Raw genomic sequence first — 15,346 nt, forward strand, 5'->3', positions numbered from 1 at the left:
TGACAAATTTCCTCTCTCCATCTTTCTCCTCTCTTAGCTCTTAGGTGCCACCAAGAGGAGACTATCTCTAGTTACTGTATCCCCACAGGACATAATTTTAATATTCTTAGACTGCAAAACTGATCACATTTATTGGTGACGGAATGGGAAGCATGGGGGGGAGGTGACAGTTGGAGTGGATCCATTTATCCAGTGGTGTTATTCCCATTTATAATGTGCTCTTCTTCTGAGTATTTGTTTTCTAAAACCTATTCCCTCTCGGGATTCTTTCCCACTCAGTCCTTTTAGAAAACTGATGGAAACAGATTTCCAATTCATTTCCATAGGTAGTCTCTGCTGCTGTCAGGGGGAGATCTTTGTTAGGCGGTAAGAGCAGAAAGCTGTGGATCTTTTAACTCACACTTCTGTTCCAGAATACAGATGCTGGGGCTGGGGATTTAGCTCAGCGGCACAGCGCCTGCCTGGCAAGCGCAAGGTTGTGAGTTCAATTCCCGGTACCGGAAGAAAAACAAAAACAAAAACAGAATACAGATGCTTTCCATCTGTGAATCCCTGTCTCTCTCCGTTGCTCAAGATGCTCAGCATCCATGACTGCTCTTTCCTCTGCTCAGGTCACATATGTGGAGCTGGCAAGGATCCCTGATGATTGGCAGTGACAGTGGTGGAATGAGGAGGTGAAATAAACACCTTTGCAGCTACAGATTTTCCTTAGCAGAGCTGTGGAGTGTGACAATGGTGTTTGTGTCCAAACTGTCAAACGCCATTATCACACTAAATAGCTACTGCTAGGCAATCCTTCCGCTCGATATAAGTCTTGGCATCTGTTTGGTCTGGGCAAGAAGGCTCATCTTGTACTGGTGTTCGCTATCATGTGTAAGTTGGAATAAAGTCTGATACTCTTGTGGTCATAATTCTATACATGTCTGAACCCTGCCTCTCACCTACTGCTGATAAATAGATGATAATTCTGATGATAAAGAAAGGACAACTCAAACTCAGTTTCTCCTATTGTGCGCTCACAACACAGATCACTTCTGGCACCAAATGTGTGAAGATTTCTCCCCCACAAGCAACAATTCCACAGCAGGCTCCACCTGGGAGTCCTCTAATCTAGTTCTGTTCTGACACTCTACCTGGAGATATTGTCACATCCCACCGGGCAAAGGCTCAGTCCTCAAGAAAGCACCCCATTCAGATGCCAGTCACAAGCCCCAGATTGTTTCTGTGCGCTTCTGACCTACTGTCTATACATCAGTGCTCCCGCATCGTCTCCTTGGGTTCAACTCATTTGCTCCGGCGCTCACAGAACTCAGGGAAAGATTTACTTACATTTAACAGCTTATTATAAAGCAGATGATGAAGGTTACAAAGAAGAGCTGTCCAGGGTGAGTTTGCAGGGACAGCTACAGAGCTTTCAGACCCCTTTGAAGCCTCTCTGTGTTTCCTGGACCCCCAGGATCCTCTCTGTGTTCAGTTACCCAGAAGCTCTCTGAACGCTTTCCTTCAAGGGGTTTATGGAGACTTCACTGCACAGATACAACTGAAACAGGGACAGCCATGCTGAAATGTGACTGGGTGAAAGAGAACTATCTAATGAATAGACCTGGTGGGAAAACGCAGCAAGGCTTGTCTGTTTGGAGTCTCAGCCCCTCCGTGCAGCATTCCACCCTTCTGGGCCTGGAGCAGCACTGACTGAGTGGTAGGTCAGAGTTATAAGCCAGGAACCGTGGCTCAGAATAGATAACCAGATTAGATATAAATCATAATATCATGGTGACAGTAAATTTTCTCATTTTCTCCAAGTCAATAAAAAAGATTAGAGTCCTGCAGATCACCCAGCACAAGGTTAGGCACCTGGTAATCATTCAACTCATGCCTATTGCATTGAAATGAATAGTTAGGAAAGTAGAAAACTAAAACTGGGCTAAATCTAGTTTTTACAAACCTCAGCCTCATAGGTGGTAAGCTAAGGTACGTGGGTCATCCTTTTTTTAAAAAAATACAATTAAAAAAAAACAATCAACTTCTCCCTGACTTAACTGACCTTACAGAAATTCCAGAACGTTTGATTTCTATTTATTTTAACCAGTTACCAGGCTGATGACTGAATGTGTATGCTAATTTCTTCTTCCTTGTGTTTCAATGAATTGCCATTAGAAAATTATATATAAACCATGTATGAGCTGCTAGAGCAAATGTGCATATTTTAAAGCCAGGCAGTTTCTGGGACAGTCGGCCCAGCTGGGTGGTCTGGTTTGGAACACAGTCTCTCTGTGAGGGCATCTAAAGTAACTAGTAGTTTTGTGTGTGGGCTAAATCTTCTCTCCTATGACTTGGCTAGATAATCTAGGATATGTTTAATCAAATTCATAGGATTGGATCAACCATTAGAACCAAATTTATTCAATCAATCAACATTCATTTATCAAATAAATATGTGCACTCTGACCCCCCATGTAGCTGGCACTGTTATTGGCCCTGGAAATATTTTAAAATTAAACATGTGTGGTGTTGTTTCCAGAGATAGACATTCATTGGCTCACACTCTGTTTTGGGATCATTCTCATAGTCCCAATTCATTTATTACAGAACCCAGTGACCAAAACTTTGCAAATTGCTTCCAAGTGCCTTGCTGGAAGATACCAGTGAGTGCAGCCCATGCAGCTAAGATCTACTGCAAAGGCTTCAAGGTCAGGAGAAGTTACTGTCCAGAGGAGACAGGGAAGAGCATTCCTGCCTGCTTTCTCATTTCCACCTCTCCTTTCTTCCCTTTTGGCATTGTCCACTGTCAAAAGCAGATCTAGACCCCCCTGAAATAATTTATACACTGACATCCTTTTTAGTATGTGTGTTTTTTTAGAGAAAGTGACAAGCGCTGATCGAGGGGTCTGGTATTATAAGAGTCACTCCTATGAACACTGTTTCATTTGACCCATACAACACAGGGCAAAGATGACAGGTCACAGCCCCCTCCTACAGAAGGCAAACCAAGACTCCTCATAGTTCTCTTAAATCTAAAGTTCTATGTGTTACCTATATCCTTCTTTGGGCAGGTTATTTCACAAAACCTCATGCTTCGTGGCTGAGTCTAGGTAGAAACTGGGTTGGTTAATCATACCACGATTTGATCAATATCTTTAGCTTCCCATCTGCTTTGTTAATGGATTGTGAGGGAAAGCCCATAAATAAAGAAGAGAAATGAGTCATATACACTCTCCCCTTGTGAACACTCATAATGCAGGGAAAGCCTAATATTGCAAAACACTGCAATGGAAAAATAAAAGTAACACCCATGTGGTAGTGGGTGGGAGCAAATAGAAAAGCATCCTATATCACACAGTTATCACATGGCAGTGGCTCATCCACACATGTTTTTCTGAATTCTTCTTAAAACTGTAAAACTTTCCACTTATATACTTCCTAGAGAAGACAATAGAATTCTAGAGTTGGAAACCTGTTTGCCTTTTGTTCTGGAGAAGAAATTGAAGGACAGGTATGTAGAATTATCTGGCTAGATCCAGTTTTACACCCTCCCTCCCTGACATCCTCAGCCATTCACTGAACAGACTTGTGTTGTGTGGTTACTATGTGCCAGATATTGTACTGGGCTCTAGGGATGCAAAAAAGAATGAGGCTGTGTCCTTTCCCTGACTGGTATCAATCTAGGAGTTGGATGGATGCCTAAACACAGCTTTGCCTCCCTGTATGAGATGCCAGCACAGAGGCAGAGGCAGGGAGCCGGGAGACTTGAATTATGTCCTTCATTTCTTTCCAGATTAAAAAACTCCAAGTCTTTGATGTTATGATCCTTTTTTGCTACTACTGAGAATATATTCCTTCTTGTTTATTTTGGTGATCTAATTGCCAACAGGGCATGGAGGAAAGGCCTTTCTTTGTCTTGAGTGGCAATACTGTAATAGAAAGATATGGTGCTTTTACTGTGCCACTCTCCAGCCTAATGAGTAGGCCAGGATCTGCTGGGGTTATTGATGGGTCAGTATGCTTTGCAGTTATGTGTGCGAAGAATTTTAATTTCCCAGGGGAGTGGCGTAGGATCTTAGCTGACTGTTCACAATGCAGGCTGGGCTGAATGAATGTACAACACCAAGCCATTTCCTCCAGTGCTGCCTCTTCCGAGTCACAAAAAGCCTACTCCCTCGGGTAAGGCTTTTTGAGTGCAAACCATGGCAGATTCCCTCTGGGTCTTGGCAAAAGTGAAAAGCTGGGGCATCAACTTTCTTCTGTTTTGTATCTGAATTTCTTTCCAAGCTTTCTAAAGGAAAAGGAAAGTTTCCAAAGCACACACAAGCCCACAGAAATGCAGCTGGCAGTGGAGATTCTCAAGGGTCTGGGCAGCATAATTTAGAAAGCAGGATCACCATATGTGCTCTGGAAAAAATTATGCGACACAAATTCATTGTGTACCTGGAATATTTAAGCACAGTGTATAGGATGCAAAAATGAGTAAGCAAACTAGCACTGAGTCACTCGTTCATTCACGCAGCGATCAACTCTGTGCTCCTACTGGGTGCCAGGCATTCTGCAAGTCACTAGCCGCTGAGAATTCAAAGATGAGGTGATTTCCCAGAATGTAGCTGTTTCAAGGATTCAGGCAATGAGTACCGACTGCGTGAAGCAGTAGGATCTTGAAGCGGGTGCATGTGCCATGGGGCCTAATGGAAAGAAATACCATTGCAGCAGGTGAAAGCTGAATGAGAATGAGAGACGAAGACTAGTGCTTCTGGTGCTGTTGGCAGCCTTATAGTAAAAGAGAACATCGCGACCTTAGCAAGTAAATCACAGAAATTTCACCTTGACACAGGCAGAGTTAGTTTCAAATTTCCAAAGCATTCTCCAGCAATTCCCTCCCAAGAACAACTGGACTATGAAGGTGGAATTTATCTGGTGGGGATTTTCCCCTCCAACAATGCAGCCAAACCCCCCCAGGGAGAAGAAAATTACCTTTTAAATGAAAGAAGCACACACTTTGTTTTACTCAACAAATTGCTAGGGGCGGGTGTGTGTGTGTGTGTGTGTGTTTGCACACATTTATGAGAGGAATTACAATCTCTCAAGGGAGAATCTCCAAGGAGAAATACTCTTAAAGTCTCATTCAACCAGGACCTTTCTTCTTTTTTGGAACCAGGAAAAGGAAAAGCTGGTGCTCTGATCTCCAGCTTGGGCTGTGTTGCCCCATGTATGCTGGAACCTGGGGCTACACTTTCCTGGAGGTACTGCCCCCTAGCTATAGGCAATGCCTTGAATACTTTAATGGTGAAGAGGATTTCCAGTTTGCAACCTCCATATTCTAAAATGATTGTATTAGTGTTTCCCCTGACAGCAGAATCCAGCTTTAATTTTGATAAAGTGCATTTTCAAAGGCTTGAGGGAGAGAGAGGAAGGAGAGGAAGAGATTGTTCTACTGAGTGTCTGTTGATCCATTAAATACACCAGACAAGAACTAATCTTGTTCTACCTGGACAACAATCTCTTCCTTTTCATTTTTCTGCTACATTTAGCCCTGACAAGAGCTAATTAGAGCCTCTCATTTTTTAGGGCTGCCTGTTTTCCCCGTAGCGCATCTGGTCCTGCTTTTCTGCTTGGCTTCATACTGCAGCTGGATACAATGTCGGAGATTATCTCCCTCACTCAGGTGTGCCAGCAACCATATTTCCACTCCCTTTCGTGGAGCTCTGACGACTGCTCCTGAGGTTTTTCTAACCTCTCTTACGTCTCTGGCAGAGCTTAATATATCTCATACGAGGTCTTTTGCTAAGTAGAGTGAATGATATTCTGCACTGGGCAAGACAAAGGCAACTACACATGTCCAAAGTAGCTCCAAATCACCACCCAAAAAAGTAGAGTGTATATTAGGAGATTTTGTCTGGGAGAAGCAATTTTTTCTTCGATCACCTCAGGTACCTCATTCTCAGAGTGGCAGACACTGAGCTGGGCTGCATTTTTCATAAGGAGCCAAGTGGGCAGGCGAACAGGGACTACATGCACAGTCCCAAATGGTCATAGGAAAGTAAATGGTCAGGATTCGTGAGCAACCAAGACTGGGGCTGGTGCAGGGATAACACGGTTCTCTGCCATCATGGGGAATAGGTGCTCTGCTTCTGCACTTCCTGTTGCCGTAAATGCCTCCAGCCTCCCTCATAGTTACTACTCACCTAGACCCCTGTGTGCCCATCTCTTGCTAATTCTGGGGTGTCTTGGCCCCGTGACTTCATGGCCTCCACATGCCTGCCTTCTTTGGTGTCTTTTCTGTCACTTTATGGGACACCACGTGCCTTACACCCTCTGGGTATCTGATGTTCGGATTCCTGAACTAAGAATGGATCGTATCAAGTAAGACATAGGTTCCCATCACAGCAGAACTTTTATTGGCCATGACACAGGCTTACGGTCAACCGTTGGGGCAGGAAAAGACAAAGGGAGCCTGTCTGAGGGAGTCTCACCCAGGAAGCTTTAGTCTTAACATGAGCTTCCCATTTTCCAGGTAAACAGATAGGGAAAGGATTCTTAGGCAAAGGCAAAAGTGCATGTGACAGCTCTGAAGAGGATGGAGTTTGATCAGCCGAAGAACTGGAAGTGAGCTGGCGTGGCTGGAATATGACAAGCAAGGAGGAGATGGAGAGAAGAAAAGGGCTGCCACAGGTGCCTGGCATCAGGATGGAGGGACACACGAGGAGGGCAGGCACAGTGACCACTTCTACTTACTAATCCATCAGGACCAGGGGTTGGCAACCTACTATCCACAGGCCAATCCAGAGTACCACCTGTCTTTGTATGAACCACCCTCTTGTAATTCCTCAACTATGCAAATGCACTCCTGCCTCAGGAGCTTTGTACTAGCCATTCCCATTATCTGGACCATTTCCCTCAGATACACTCATGCTACGCTTTTTCCTTCATGATTCCTTTCAAAGTTGTCTTTTCAGAGAAGACTTCTTTATTATCAAAGCATCCTTTGCTACCTGACATGACTTACTGATTTGTCTTTTTTCTGTGCCCATACTACAAGGTCAGGCACTTGAGAATACAGACCCTACAGTGTCTCCGGCTCATGGAACAGTACCATTCGCATGGTGGGTTGACAATCAATATTTATTGGCCAAATGAATGGCTGGTGAAGTCAACAATTTTATGCACATCTGTAGTGCTGTGTCCCTCCTCACTGGATCATGTTGCTGCTAATCAAGATTTCACTTTAGCAATATTCAGTTACAGTTATGGAGGAGGCTGTTTCTGTCACCCACTGACCTTGTTTCCTCCCAAACACCTTATCATGAATCCTCTGAATACCTGCCCTATGGAGCTCATCATGTCACATGCCAGTCTGAAATGCTGCCATTTCTCTTGTCCTTGGAGCAGATGCATTAATTCTGAGTCCAGAGGTAGAATTGGGGTGATCCTTCCCCCACCCCTGAAATGGACAATGCCGTTTTATGCATAGCTGTATTTTGCGGGGGGACAGGGTCCAGAGCTGTCATCCAAACTGCAAGAGAATCCTCAACTCTCAGAAGGCTGAGGAGTTCTGATTTTCAGTGACAGCGGTCCATTTGCTCAAATGTTTGCAAACTGTCTAGTCTGGGAGCATGCTCTCTGCTCTCCAGGACCTTGCTTGTCAGGCCTGCATTCTTCACATCTCCTTGCATTCTGGAAGGTGCCTCTCTTCTGCCACATCTGGAAAACTTGGGTTCAGGTTGGCAGATACAAAGAAGGCCATGACCTAAGCTTGTGGCATGCACAGGGTCCAGGGAGCAGTAAGAGGCCCTCCGTGGCTGTGCTGACAGCCTTCTTCCTTCCAGGGGGTGGAGTGTGTGGGGCTGACCTTCCTGAAGGCACAAATGGACACACAGATTCTTCTGGCAGGAGCAGCTGCTAGGTCCTAGCAGAAAGACATAAAATGGGCTACTTACTGTCCACAAAGCCCAGGTTACATAAGCTTTGTGCTGCAGGACTGTTCCTTGCAAGGTGCCTGCTCATTTCTCACAGTAATGCAGGTGAGGCCACCCAACTATGGGAGTGGAGACTCAGGGTTCCTGATGGGTCCCCTGAAGGCGTCAGAAATCTCAGTCCTACCCAAGAGCAGCTTTCAGAAAGGAAACATGGTCCCTGCCATTTCCTCAGCTTTGGTAGGATCTTCTTGTTCAGGCAGAAAATCATTCCAAGCAGCCATAACCAAAGGCAGCCTCTGGCTCTCTTATACTTAAGTAGGGAGGGAAGGACAAGTCCTCCATACCTCTTGTATTCCTAGAGGCTAGCATCAGCATAGTGTGCTTGGGGCCTATGCTTCCAGTGACAATTAGGATTATTAGGATTATTATTAGGATTATTATTATCTTAAGATTTCTCAATCATTTTGGCCCTGGAGAAACCTTAGTCCTACTGTACAACATCACCCACACACTCCATTCAGAGGCCTCTGAAGGAAAAGGAGTGACTAACCAGGTTTTGTCACGAGCCACCCAACACTCTGCACTGATACTTCTATGTAGTGGTGCCATCCTGTGCATCACAAGAGGTGGGGCAGCACCCCGGGCCTCTACATACCAAGTGCCAGTAATGTCCTTCCAGTTGTGATGACCCAAAATAAATCCAGATGTTGGCAGCTGTCTCATGGGTGTCAAAAGTCTTTCCAGTTGAAAAATCACTGTTCTAAGGAGCTACTCCTTGCCTGGGAGCTTCACAAGGAGAGGGAGCAATGACAGGAAGCTACAGGTGTTGGCAAGACAAATCTTGCTGCATTGAATGACAGCCCATGTAGCAAAATACATGGGTTTGGAGGTCTAAGAGGAGAGGCTGAGCAAGTTATGTGAAACCCCTTGAAGCTGAGGAATCTGAGAAGGGACATGAGCTAAGCTGGGGGGCAGGAGAAATGTTCTTGAGGGAGGAGTAACAGTAGGCAGGTTCCAGTATGGAAGAGTAGTCTTTATATCCCAAGGGAACCTCACAAGGAAGAGACACACCAGGTTTCTGCCTCCTGTGGCCTCAGCTGCATGAGCTCAGGTTCATCCTGCCCTAGAGCAGAGACCCAACCTGCCTGCAGCTGTCCTCTTTCCTTTCTGCAGGGCAATTCCTACGGTGCCCATCATGTGCAGGGCAACCACCGTGTACTGGAGTTGAGTCCTATTCCGGTCTTCAGGAGACTAGTGATACAACCGGGTAATTGCACACAAGTGCAAGGAGATAGACATGTGAAGGGCTTTGAACACATAAACTGGGAGTTTTAAATAAGACTGCCTGGAAGAGGTGATAGCAAAGTAGCAACTTGGAAGCAAGGAGAGACTATTCAGATGAAAGAGGAGGAAAGAGTGCAAGTTTGAGCGTCAGGGGTGGCACTGTAGCAGGAGGCTAGGGCAGGGCAATGTGGTTGGAGCAGCTGGGCACAATCTGACAACTGAGCGGACTTATTAACCGTGGGAGCAGAGTAGCAGCACCAGAGCCTGACATGGGATCAAGCCGAGCCCTGAACCTGGTACCAGTCTTGGGCTAGGAGAATATGCTGAACCTGGCACCTGATAGCAATCTTCTAGCATGAGATCAAATGGAACCACCTGGATCAACTATCAAAGAAGCCACAGCTTTCCTGTTCTTGCAGCAGTCTGCTTGTAGGACATAGTTTCTCTTTTTCCTTCCAGGCACTCTTTCTTCCTGCACCTCTTCTCCTTTTCCTTTTCTTATTTTTGCCCTAAAATAAATAGAAATCATTCACACTCACCAATCATACTGAACACTTACTTCATTGATCAGGACAAACAAGAACCTGGAAAATGTTGCTGGTCACCGCCCCATCCAACAACACTGCTGCCTGGAGTCCCCTTAGAAGGAACCACGCTTTGTGTTCTGCTTTCAGTAGTGGAGAGACGATAGGTAAACCCAAAGGCCCTGGAGACATAGGGGGCAGGGAGAGCAGGAAAAGGGCACAGAAGAAGGGGTTAGTGATAAAAGTTACCTTGTGGGCAACAGCTGTGGCCTCCACTGCACCAGGAAGCTGGTTAGAAATGTAATATAGTGCAACCCCGATCCTGACATCAGAAACTTGGAGCGGGGTGGTTTGGGAAGAAACTTGTGTTCTAACAGCCTTGGGTTCAGATGCAGGCTCAGGTTTAGAACCATGGGGCTACGAGCTTAGTCTGCTGTGATTATGATTAGTGTCTAAGGGAGTGGCTGAAGGGATCCATCAAGCAATTATTCTGCCTTGGAAGAGAAAACCTGAAGTCTCCCCAGTGCTGGCTGCCCACTGAGAGCAACTAGAAACCCCAGTGTCAGGCTGTGCCCTAGACCAATGACCAGAGACACCCTGAGGGCCCAGGCATGGATAAGTGAAAGCACAATAAGTGATACTGAGGTACAACCAGGACTAAGCATCCCATAGCAAAGGGAGATGTTAGCAACACACTGTTTTGAACAGCTTGGAGAACTTTATTTTTAAACAGAAACCACTTACATAAATGTGTGTCATGTGTATCAAAATCAAACATAATTTAGACAAAATGGAGCTTCATTTTTTCTCCTGTAATAAAAACTGAGGAGGCAGGGAGCCTAAAACTGGGCAAGAGCCCCTCTGTATCCTTAACAGTTCGGGCTTGTGCTTGATGTGCACTCTACCTAGTCATCATGACCACAATATGATGACTAGGGATATCTTCCAAAAAGAAAAAACTTAAAGGAACCCCCCGCCCACACACACACACACACATTAAAGAAAAAGGGTAACTTCTCTCTGGTTCAATTATTTTTAAAGAATGCTCCTGAAGCCCCATCCAGAGACTTTTGCTTAGATCTCATTGGCCAGAACTGTGACACATGACTAATCTCCACTGCAAAGGAGCCTGGGAAATGCAGCATTTTCACTGAGCACCTTGCTATTGTGTTCATGGGTTTTCTTATTAAAGAAGAAAGGAAAAATGGACATTAGATAGGATGAATACTAGGTAAGCAGCTGCATGCCCATTTCTACATTAGAGTTCTTGAAAGAAATAGAACGACTAGGAAGGAAATGGAGGGAGGGAGATTGATAGATGATAAATAGATGGATAGATAGATAAATAGACAGACAAAGGATGAGTAGACAGATGATAGACGGACAATTGTAAGGCAATGGCTCACATAGTTATGGAGGCTGAGTCCCACAGACTGCTGACTGCAAACTGGAGACTCAGGTGGTGTAGTTCCAAGTCCTTAGAGCCAGAAAGCAGAGGTGCAGATTCAAGCATGAGGCTTCAGACCTTAGAAACTGGAGCACTAAAAGTAGATCAACATCTCAGCTCCAGCAGTCAGACAGAGTGTATTCAACCTTCCCCCACCTCCTTGTCCCAGTCAATCCCACACAGGATTGCATGAGGCCCACTCACATCCATGAGGGCCATCTGCTTTCCTAGGCCCACCCACTCAAATGCTTGTCTCTTCCAGAAACTCCTCACATCATACCTCCATATAATGTTCAACTAGATGCATGGGTATCCTATAGCCCAGGTAGGTTAACACAGAAAGTCAACTATCACAGTTTCTCAAAAAAATTTATTTGAATATTCCAGGATGAATGATTGAGGAAGATTTGTGCTACAAAACAATTTAGACTCAAAAATAGGGAGGAATTTTCCCAGAATTCAGTAGGGCAACAGCTTTTTCAGAATCAAGGGATGAAGCCAATAACAGTTGTCTCTTCCCACTCAAAAAAGAGGGTGGCCTAGGCTGAGCACAGCCTGGAGTACCAGGGTAAGTGTCACAACCTTAGCAGAGTTGGTGTAGGGATGCTGGGGGCCAATGGAGGATGTGGCAGTCTCTGGAGAGTTTGTTAGTCTTAGGGGTTATATCAGTTGTTTATCTGGTTGCTGCGGGGTGACATTTCCATGAACACTGACTACTCAGTCCCATGCAATCTCCAGGAGAAGACATCCAAATGTCCCTCTCTGCCTGAGACTTGTTGAACCCCTTTCCAAGGGCCATATGGCCATATCCTTTCTCATTCAATAGTCTGTGATGATGACCTCCTTCTTCAGAGTCCAGGTAAGCCTCCAGAGCTGCTGTTGGGATAAGAGAGGTAAAACTCAGGCCCTGGGCAGATGGCCACCCACCACCTAGCTCTCAACACAGACTAAGAATAGGAATGCCTGAGAGTCTGGGAGAATAGCCAGCTCCATACATAGCCAGGGAGCGACCTTTGGATCACCCACTCATATGCTATGCTTTGAGAACCGTTCATTGTGTGTGTGTCTGTAGATGCTATAAATATATACGTGTTCACACATACAAACCCTGAAGTTTGCATTTTAGTTGTCTGAGGATGAATGGTGGCTATTCAATTGATGTTATTCAATAAAGATAAAAGAATAAAAATAGAACTGATTAAAGTCATTTGATAAAACATCTCAGAAGCATTTCAGAAAATGCACTAAACAGTGAACTGACTCAACATGTGAGTCTCTCTTCTCGTTCCCAGTGCCAAGAGAATAAACCTGCTGGAGGCACTGAGTTCTAAGAGGGAGGTGGCCTGCTGGAGGCTGGTGACAGAGGAACCCCAGGAAAACAGAGTTCAGCAAAGGTATCTTGGGGAGTCTCTTTGGATATCCTATCTTTTGCTTTCATATTTCTCTGGATGTTGCTATCTTTGAAGTGTGGCGCCAAAAACACCCTTCCTAGAAGATTCCCTGATAGATATGGCACCCAGAGCCAACAGGTGGGATTTCGGGTGCTGGCCTGGAAACCTCACCAAACACCTCCATGTTCACCTGAGATGCTTGGTCAGCTCCTCCTGAACTGTTGTTGAGCCTGTATGGCACAGTTCACATCTGAAACAATGTGGAGATGGAGGAGGTAGTGTACCTCACCCACCTCCCCTTCCTCACTGAAATCTCTGTCTACTACTGTTAAGGACTGTGCTTTCTGGGGACCCATAGGAAGAAATGGAGTGACCCTTCAGGTGCCCTGACTGCACTGTAACATGTGTTTCTTAAGATGCAACATTTTCACCCAAAAAATTGACTTTCTGGGTTTGTGGCCAAAGAATAGAGAAAATATTTTGTGACAAGATGTTTTGGTCCTCTGACCTCAAATCATACAAGCAGCAGCTTATTGTACCCATGAGCAAGGCTCGATTGGCAAGGAGCACACAGCCTCAATCTTAAGAACTGAAGTATAAATTTCACTGTTTCCCTTGTACTTGGGTAGAACTGGATATTCAGAAAATAAACTTGAGTGTAAGCTTCTTCCCTGGACAATTCTGCATCTAAATACTTCTTTTCCTTTTCTGGGATTCTAGACCTAGAATGCTTCTTTGATAACTTGGACAGGTGCTCACACAGGTGTCTTGTGTATGTTATACTGGTCACTTATACCATCGTATCTCTGAAAGATTGATGGAGATGGGGAAGGTACTCCTGTACATTTCATCCAGAACTACATGCAACTTAAATACAGCAAGGTCTCCATGTGTGCTGTCTCCTGGGTATGTTACATCAGATCCTTCCACCAAAACTAATGAAGAGTCAGTCCAAAATTCCCATGTCCACATCACACCAGACAACTTCACTCAGAATGCCAGCGGTGGGAGTGCACATCAGTGTCTTCTGAAGTCCCTTGATATTCCCGTGCCCAGACAAGACTGAGGAAGGCAAACTTAGTGGGTTGAAGGGGACGGGTTCCCTGAGGAATTTGAATCTTATCTTGAAATAGAAATCTTTAGATGATCAGGAAAGAGCCAAGAAAGGATGTTTATAGAAAAGACACCAAATAAAAGGTAAAAAATGGAGGGGATTGTTTGAGTAATTCAGAGAAAAATGTCATATTTTCTTTTTAAAATTTATTCTGTGAAAATACTGACCTAAAAATCAAAGATAATGCCCAGAACATATAGATATGAGGCCAAATGGAACTTCAAGATTCAAACCATCTAGGAGAAGCTTTCTAAGGAGCCCAGGCCACTACTTCCTCCAGGAAATTAAAATAAGACTGATGGCAAATTTCTTTTCTCTTTTTGCTTGATGGGGTTTTCAGGATTCTTCAGTCGCATAAAATGAGCATGTAGGAAACTGGGGTTCCAGGAGGTGGGGCGCCGAGGGCAGGAGGCAGGAAGCAGGGCTCAGTAGATTCATGTTGGTCCATTCTGCCTGGGTGAGGGAGTGGGCAGTACTTCTCCCTCATCTCAAGCCTGTCCCTGGGAGGCAGGGGAGATGATTTACACAAGACCACATCTAATTCAAACCTGCAGTCTGGAGCAGCAAGGTGTTTTATTCATTGGTTTCCTGTAACACAGACATGGAAGCAATAGGCTATTGATCTTCAAGACCGTATCATGAGGCACAATTAGCAAGATGTGTAAATACAGACATAAACCATGACCAAACAAGACCACCTCTTAGGAAGCCACAGAGACACCAAGTGAACCAGTAGCTGAAGGTCCAATTTTCTGTTCCAATTTTAGTATATGTGTTGCCGAAGCAAGCACTGGTCCAATTTTCTGTAGCCTGCTGATATTCATAAATGTCTGGGGCTACCTGCAAACAGTGGTTCCCCCTCTTGAAATGTACCTGCCTGACAGGAACTTAAGGGACTTTCCCAACACAAACTGCTCCCCAGTCACACTCAGGCAGTCATTGCTGGTCTTAGTCACTCTTTTCCTTGCTAGGACAACATACCTAACACTTGCATTTAAAAGAAGAGAGGTTTATTTTGACTCACATGTCAGTAGTTTCAGTCCTTGCACAGCTGGTGAGGCAAGGTAGAAGGGTCTGCCAGAGAAGAGCTGCTCATGGGATGTGACAGGAAGCAGAGAGAGAAAGGAGGAGCTGAGGAGGAAGGTAAGTAACTCCCAGTGACCCACCTCTTCAACCAAACCCCACTCCCTAATAGCAAGGCAGCTACGAACCCTGTAATCCAATCACCTTCCAAAAGCCCAGCACGAGTGCATGAGGCTGGGGGTTGGGTGGTATCTAGATATAAAGTGTAACATTACCCTGTATAGCCCCAAGAAACCTACTTCAAGAAAGAAGTTTCCAGATGCTAAAAGGAATCAGCCTACTTTGCTTCCTTTTTTGATCTTCTTTCTCCTTCTCATCTTTGATATCTTCATCCCTAAAACTAGGCCACTATAACAAAACACCATGGACTAGGTGGCTTGTAAACAACAGGAACTTATTTCTCACAGGTCTGGTGGCAGGTAGTCCAAGATCAAGGCTCCAACAGCTTTGCTGTCTGGTGAGGGTACATTTCCTCAAGGGTAGACTGTGTCTTCTCAATGTAACCTTACATCATGGAGACAAGGGGGTCTTTCTGGGGCCTCTATTACAAGAACACTAATCTCATTCATAAGGGCTCCCCCTCATGACCTAATCACCTC

At 45.0% G+C, this 15,346-nt stretch overlaps 1 pseudogene; it reads left to right on the forward strand.

Annotated features, from left to right (window-relative positions):
* The window catches only part of LOC102009783, a 73,031-nt pseudogene that overhangs the window by 4,169 nt on the left and 53,516 nt on the right, over positions 1 to 15,346 (forward strand).

Source organism: Chinchilla lanigera, unplaced genomic scaffold, assembly GCF_000276665.1.
Source record: "Chinchilla lanigera isolate Chin_1 unplaced genomic scaffold, ChiLan1.0 scaffold00001, whole genome shotgun sequence".
NCBI classification, from domain to species: domain Eukaryota; kingdom Metazoa; phylum Chordata; class Mammalia; order Rodentia; family Chinchillidae; genus Chinchilla; species Chinchilla lanigera.